Source organism: Octopus sinensis, linkage group LG3 (assembly GCF_006345805.1).
Source record: "Octopus sinensis linkage group LG3, ASM634580v1, whole genome shotgun sequence".
Lineage (NCBI taxonomy): Eukaryota > Metazoa > Mollusca > Cephalopoda > Octopoda > Octopodidae > Octopus > Octopus sinensis.
Genome location: NC_042999.1, coordinates 4,899,176 through 4,907,638, shown reverse-complemented (window position 1 = coordinate 4,907,638; position 8,463 = coordinate 4,899,176).

Genomic DNA, 8,463 nt, shown 5'->3' with positions numbered 1-8,463 from the left:
CACACCAATTGTAATGGAATTTACAATTACAGTTGTTCACCAGCTGTGATGTCCCTGGAAGGGAAACTTTAAAAATATATAAACAGCTTACAATGCAAACACCAATACAAGTGTTGTTTCACTGCTTTTGGTACCCACCGTTTCGATATTTCTGTTCACCAAGACCCCTAATTGATTCACAAATCAGGCATTTATTTTTCTATGTTCAAGCTCTACACTCGATTCATAAATTAGTTATTTATTTTTTTATCTCTTTCCAAAAAGACAACAGGAAACAATAACAACTTTTTTTTAACAAAAACCAACAAACAAAACCAGATTTTTAAAGCTGGATAGAAAAATATACTAGGAATTTTATTAGAAATCAAGATTTGTACCTTTCTTTTATTCTCTTATTTGTTTCAGTCATTTGACTGTGGCCATGCTGGAGCACCACCTTTAGTCGAGCGAATCGACCCCAGGACTTATTCTTTCTAAGCCCAGTACTTATTCTATTGGTCTCTCTTGCCGAACCGTGAAGTGACAGGGATGTAAACACACCAGCATTGGTTGTCAAGCGATGTTGGTGGGGAGACAAACATATATATATATATATATATATATATATATATATATATATATATGTATATAATATATATATATATATATAGTGGGCTTCTTTCAGTTTCCGTCTACCAAATCCACTCACAAGGCTTTGGTCGGCCCAAGGCTATAGTAAAAGACACTTGTCCAAGGTGCCACGCAGTGGGACTGAACCTGGAACCATGTGGTTGGTAAGTAAGCCACTTACCACACAGCCGCTCCTGCGCCTCCGTACCATAAACATTTATTTTCAATGTTTATAAAAGTATTTAAAAATCTAGTGAATATTTGACAGAATGTCAGAGACAATGATTTAAAATAAATCAAAGTATTGATTTTTAGCAGATTTTTTATCTAATTAAATAGATATTTAAATTTTCTTTCTAATTAAACATGAAGTAGGCTTAATAAATTGGAATTTTTAAGTTGGTATCCTCTGAGAATTTTTATGTAATTAAGCAGTTCACCTTAACGAATGAACTTGTTAATTTAGGATGACAGGATTTCAAAGAAAAATTATTTCCTAAATTGATTCATATTTCATCCCTTTCTAAATTATTGGGTAACTTCATTCGAAGTCACTATTCACTTCACTCATTACATCATTTATTAATTTTAAGAGAGACATTTACTTGAACTTGTGTGTGTGTGTGTGTGTGTGTGTGTGTGTGTGTGAGAGAGAGAGAGAGAGAGAGAGAGACGACTGGCAAATGTTTGTTGACACAAATGAAATAACTTAATTTCTGAAATAAATTGAATCTCAGTATCACTTGCTATCCATTTAATCTTTCCAGCACTCAGTAAAAATAACATTTTCATGGAAATTTCAGATGTTATGTTAATACTCATAGCATTTCTTTCAGCAATTTCACTTTCTTTTAATAATAGCCCAGTGAGATCTTTTATCTTTTACTTGTTTCAGCCAAGTCTGGCCATGAAGAATTTTCCAGTCAAATGAATTGGACCCACCACTTATTTTGTTTTAGAGCCTAGTACTTATTCTATTGTTTTCTTTTGCTGAACCACTAAGTTACAGGGACATAAACACACCAACATCAGTTGTCAATTGGTAGTGGCGACAAAAACACACACAAACACAATATATCTGGTACGTACACACATATATATATAGTTATGTGTTTGTGTCTGTCTGTCCTCCACTCACTACTTGATAACCAGTGTTGGTTTGTTTATATCCCCATAACTTAGTGATTCAGAAAAAAGGTTCATAGAATAAGTACTAGGCTTATCATGTGTGCGTGCGTGTCTGTTTGTCCCCCACCCCTGCATGACAACTGGTATTGGGGTGTTTACGCATCCCAGAACTTAACAGTTCGGCAAAAGAGACTGATAGAATAAATACCAAGTTTTTAAAAAATAGGTACCAGGGTCAATTCACTTAACTAAAATTCTTTAAGGTGGTTGCCCCAGCATGGCCACAGTTGTAATGACTGAAACAAGGGAAAGATATAAAATGACTGAGTTACTTTTTGAAAATATGTCTTCACATAGAGCAAATGAATCATCATTTAACGTCTGTATTCCATGCTGGCATGGGTTAGACAGTTTGACAGGATCCAGTGTGTCCAAGGACTGTATCATTCATTTTTTACTTGTTTTAGTCACTAGACACACTGTCATTAATATATACATACATATATATTACATATATATATATATATTTAGCAAAGAAATAACCTAAAAGATAGTGGTTTTAGCGAAGAAATAACCTATACACCTGTCACTAGCCCAAAGATCATCTGGTTCACACCTCCCTACTCACCCGAGGTGACCTTCAATATAGGCAAATATTTCCTAGCACTGATAGATAGACATTTTCCAGTCAACCATACTTACAGGAAGCTCTTCAATAAACACAACTTAAAACCACCATCTTTTAGGTTATTTCTTCACTAAAATGTGTGTGTGTATGTAAAACGGTCTTTTTTCATAGCGTTTTTCCGATGGCCGGATAACTGAAGAGATGGTGGTGTGGATTTCTACCTCAGCATCCGAAACTCAGAGTTTTATCTTGGCTACCGAATATTTGTCACATATTATATTATATGTGTGTGTGTGTATTTAAAAGGTTACAGATTTTTGATTGAATTTAGAGCCAGAACTGAAAGTTGTGATGTTTTGTATACAAATACATCTATGTGAGCAATGTGATTGAAGTTAGAAAAATAGGTATTAGGTGTATATGCACATTTCAGAAGTTATTGCTCCTTCTTCAGTGTTTGATATGTAAATTGTTCTATCCAATAGTGTTATACTGCTAAACTTGGTGGGTATTTTAGCAATGTATTCATGGGTTGCATTTGGTGCTGAGGAGGGAACAATAACTCTTGAAACATGCATGTCTGCCCTTAACCCATTTTTCTGTCTTTGATCACATTGTTTACATAGATGTATTCATATATAAAATGTTGTAACTTTCAATGCTGGCTCTGGGTTGTATACAAAATCTGGAGAGAGAAAATTAAAAATGAAGACAATGCACTGCTAACACAAAAGCAGGACATGATATTGACTTATAAACCCTTAATGTATTTGCTAGCATCCAATAGTTTCAAAACAAAACACTGTGTCCCTACTAGCAATAAACACACAAACACACACACACACACATACATACATACATACAGGGTTGGCCAAAAGTTACCTGCCAGTAAATTAAAAGCATTTAATTCTAAGATTAAAACAAAAAAATATTTTATATGAGACTAAGAAATAGACAAATGTTGGAGGAAAAGAAAAAACAGTGATTTTAACTCACAACATTCATAATTGGAACGAATAAACAAGATTGAATATTAACTCTTCTGATACCAACCTGGCTGAAACCGGCTCTGGCTCTGTAGTACAGATGTCTTGTTTTCATAAGTTCTGAATTGAAATCTTCCAGAAAACCTTAGTCACAATTTATGTTCCTAGCACTAGCTTAATGATAACTAAATTATTTGTTATATTTATAATTAATTAAAAGAAACACAGAGAATCTCAACAGGGTTAAGTATTCATGGAATTTTGATTTACTGTCTGGTTACTTTTGGCCAACCCTGTATTTATTTTTATTTATATATATATATATATATAACTCCAAGAAAGTTAGAGGCTGTGAATCCAACCCACTAAGGGATAATATCTATCCAATATACTGCTGGTAGAATACCCAGTTATTAATACACAAGTGTTTTTTATTGCATTGCAATTACATTACCGAGTGTACTAAATGGGTGAATGTGAAGAGATATTTTACCATTAATTTATAAAGCAATAAGAAAATGGAGGGGATCAATAGGTGGTTCATCAACTTTTAGACATTATATTATGTCAATTTATTTATTTATTTACTAAACTGATAATTACAATAATATACATACATATAACATTATGCTTTACATATATATATATACTCTTTATCTTATATTAAACTTTTTAATACTTTTTGATAATTATATTTATTAAAAAAAAATAATATATATATATAAATTTATAAGTATAAATTAATAATTTAAATAATTTTTAAAATTTTAACTTTAACTTTAAATAATTTAAATTTTGAATATTATATTAATTATTTTTATTTCTGTGTATTGGTTTATGTTTTTCACTGTTTGATTTGCCTAATAGTGGTTTTATCTCTAATTTAATATATATATATATATATATATATATATATATATATATATATACAAAATAAGAAAATGGAGAAATACATCCAAATCAAATATCAATTACCAGATCCCAATCTCATACTTTACAACCCCTATCTCAATTTGTATATATATTTATATATATATATATAATGGATTTTCCTGTTGAAGATGACTTATGAGTGTAGTGTTCAGCTGTGTGCTGAATGACTTGCACAAAAGGGTTTGTTTATTGTGGTCAAATGTATGAGCTGTCCATCAGCTCACTCCCTACATCAAATCAATTTAGCCTGAACAGGTGCACGGTGTACCACGCACCAGGTGTTGAAGAAATCACAGAGCAGAGTGAGACGAAGTGAACACAACACACCGCCTGGTCTAGGAACTGAAACCATGATCTTGTGATTGTGAGCACAACACTCTAACCACTAGGCACCCATGCACCTTTACATATATGTGTGTGTGTGTTACTGCTGGTAGGGACACAGTATTTTGTTTTGCAACCATAGTATACTACCAAATATATTAAAGGTTTATAAGTCAATACTGTAATATACAGAGAGAGAGGTAATGGTGTCAATAAGACCCAAAGGAGTCAGGTAATGCTGAGTAAGGGCTATGGACAGACCATAGTTAAGCTCCAGGTTCGGTCCTTGTGCGAATAAGGGGTCCAACGTAGGTCATATATCAGCATGTGTGTATATAAAAATTGTTTTTTTCAGAATGAGATAAAAAACCAAGGCTGTGAAGATTTTAGAACATTTATAAATAGAATAGATACACACGTGGTGTATATTCATGGTCAGATCAACAAGTATTCAGACTGTTGCCGTAGTAACGAAGCTATAGCAACGCAGATTAAAGCCGCTTGGCACAGATTGACCTTCAACTCTGCTGTGCATGTGCACTAACTTTTAACATTCTAGCTCACTTCTGCTGTTTACAGCAGTGCTTGGAAGGAAGGTGTATAGCGTGGGATCATTGAATTGACCATGACAGAAAGTTGAGCAGAGAATCTGCATCAAATTCTGACAAAAGCTTGACAATATCTGCTCAGAGTCCCACGCAAAGTTTTCAAAAAGTTTTCCTCATTCTTGACACAATCGAGATCTTGTCCAACTGAAACCCGGGTGTCTTTTTGGTCAGCTGAAAGCAGTTTTGGCACAAACTTGGCAAACACATGTCTCATACCTAAATCTTGATTGATAATGAACTGAACTGAACCGTCACTAATCTGCACATCCTCTGATGACTCATGGATGGTGATTCAACAATTTCCCTTCATAACTGCATGCACATCTGTGATGTTTTTCTCTGTTCTGCTGGTTGTGGGTCTCCCAGAATGTTCATCAATATTGACATTTTTTCGGCCTTCTTGGAAATGTCCAAACCACTCGTACACTTGTGTGCAACTTTGTACAGACCTCTGAGCACGTATCGCCATGACAACTTTCTCTGTCATGGTCAATGCAACGATCAAACGCTACACACCTTCCTTCAAAGCACTGCTGTAAACAGAAGAAATGAGCTAGAACATTAAAACTTAGTGTGCGCATGCACAACAGAGTGCAAGGTCAATCTTTGCCAAGCGGATCCACTCTGTGTGCTTTAGCTTTGTTTCCATGGCAACAGTCTGGATACTTATTGATCAGACCTCGTATTTATCTTTGTATGTGGATATGATGTGTATGTTTACCTATATATATATAAAATATACTACAAATATAGGATCTCTTCAGATTAAAATCTCACAGATTAAATATTATTTTAACTGAAGAGTTTGAAACTTTGTACTCTGGTTTGATTTCTCACACTGAACATGGTTTGCTTTCAACATTCTTGACAAAATTTCATATTGTAGAAGTTATTTCGTGTTAAAGTTGTCTTATTTGGGTTATTTTAGCCAATCAACAACATGTATTCAGCTGAAGAAAACCTCTGCTGTTTGTGACAGTAATCAAAGAACAACTTCTGAGTCATCTCTACTAAATGTCACCAACTCTGTTCTATTTTATTCTTGTTTATTGTCTGTGTTGCATATTACAGGCCTTTTTTTTTTGCTTTTTGATTTCGTCCAACCCATGCTAGCATGGAAAGCGGACGTTAAACGATGATGATGATGATGATGATGATTGCCTCTTTCTATGTGTGGTGAAAATGCAAATGTACAAAGAGGCGATTGAAAAGCAAACAAAGCGTGTAGTATGCAACACAGGCAGTAAACAAAAATAAAATGCAACAGATAGTGAAAATAATCGCAAAATTAACAGGCAAATGTACAAAGAGGCGATCGCAAAAAAACAAAGGTTGTGATATGCAACACAGGCAGGAAACAGGTGGTGACATTTAGTAGAGATGACCTGCAAGGTGTTGTTCTTTGATAACTACTGCTGTTTGCAATAGTATTCTTCAGCTGAATACATGTCGTTGATTGGTTAAAATTACCCAAATATGACAACTTCTAAAATATGAAATTTTGTCAAAAATGTTGAAAGTAAACCGTGTTCAGCATGAGAAATTACACCAGTATACAAAGTTTCAAACTGTTTAGTTAAAAAAAAAATCGATCATTCCAAGTATAGAGTTTGTACACAATGTTATTGAATTGAGGGTTTTATTTAAATAAAACCCTCAATTCAATAACACTGTATACAAACTCTTATACTTGGAATGACCAATTTTAAGCACTATTGGAACTTACAAGGTATTGGAATCTTATATGTATACCATTCTGCCTAAAAAATGGATTTACAGGTGTGAGTGAAACTAAAGAGATCCTAAATATAATTTTTTCTTTGTTGTTTCAGCTCAGAGCTGTGGCCATGCTGGAGCACCACCGTTTTGTTACACTGTTATTACTGAGAGCTTCCTCTAATATGTGGCATTTGGTGAAGAATGGAGTTTGAGGTAGATAGCCTCATTTGCACCTCTTGCCGTGAGGTAGGTTCATCTGTGAATCTCAACAGGAAGAGGTCCAGCTTTGATTTAAAAATGCCTACATCTGCTTTGTGCAGGTTCCTCAGACTCTTTGGGAGAATATTAAAAAGCTGTGGGTCCCTGAAACCCAGGCTGTTGCAGTAACTGGTCCTTTGCGCGATGGCATTGCTGGGATCTTTGGCACCGTGCAGTGTCAACCTGTTCTGGCATTGGTGTAGCTTTCAATACCAAAATTTGGCACAATTCCTTCCAGATGTATATTACTGCATACCTCTCCTACCTTTGCTCCGAAGAGTAGAGTCTTAGCTGTTTCAGCCTTTCCTAGTAGCTGAGCTGTTGCAAAGAGACAATCTTCTTTGTGAAGCTTCACTGGATTGCTTCAAGGTCCGCTGTTAACTTTACATTGTTAGGTGACCATAGGTGAGAGAAGTAATCCAGGTGGCTGACTACTATCTTCTGCCCCATGGGTACCTCAGTTTAATACTATTATCTTCTGCCCCATGGGTACCTTTGTTGGAGTTCACTCTTTTCAAGTATTCATGCGAGGTTCCTGACACCCTATAGACGTGTTGAGATCCCTAAACTAAACCTATATCTGTTGATCAATTCCCCTTTTACTTCTCTAACATCCACAAACTGCAATCCAGTCGAGACTTCACTCAACAGATCAATCAACGTTATTGATGTAAGTAATTAAAGTTACTAAATATCTTACAGTGGTTCCCTTTCTATGACTGTTCATTAAAATGATGAATGTTTCACAAATACTAAAGGATTTCAAATTCTAGCAGTAACATAGCAGAGTAATGTCACTATATTGCCATGAGATGCCATGTAAAAAGCACCTGGGCAGGCACGATGTAAAAAGCACCTGGGCAGGCACGATGTAAAAAGCACCTGGGCCCGCACCATGTAAAAAGCACCTGGGCCTGCACCATGTAAAAAGCACCTGGGCCCGCACCATGTAAAAAGCACCTGGGCCCACACCATGTAAAAAGCACCTGGGCCCGCACCATGTAAAAAGCACCTGGGCCCACACCATGTAAAAAGCACCTGGGCCCGCACCATGTAAAAAGCACCTGGGCCCACACCATGTAAAAAGCACCTGGGCCTGCACCATGTAAAAAGCACCTGGGCCCGCACCATGTAAAAAGCACCTGGGCCCACACCATGTAAAAAGCACCTGGGCCCGCACCATGTAAAAAGCACCTGGGCCCGCACCATGTAAAAAGCACCTGGGCCTGCACCATGTAAAAAGCACCTGGGCCCGTACCATGTAAAAAGC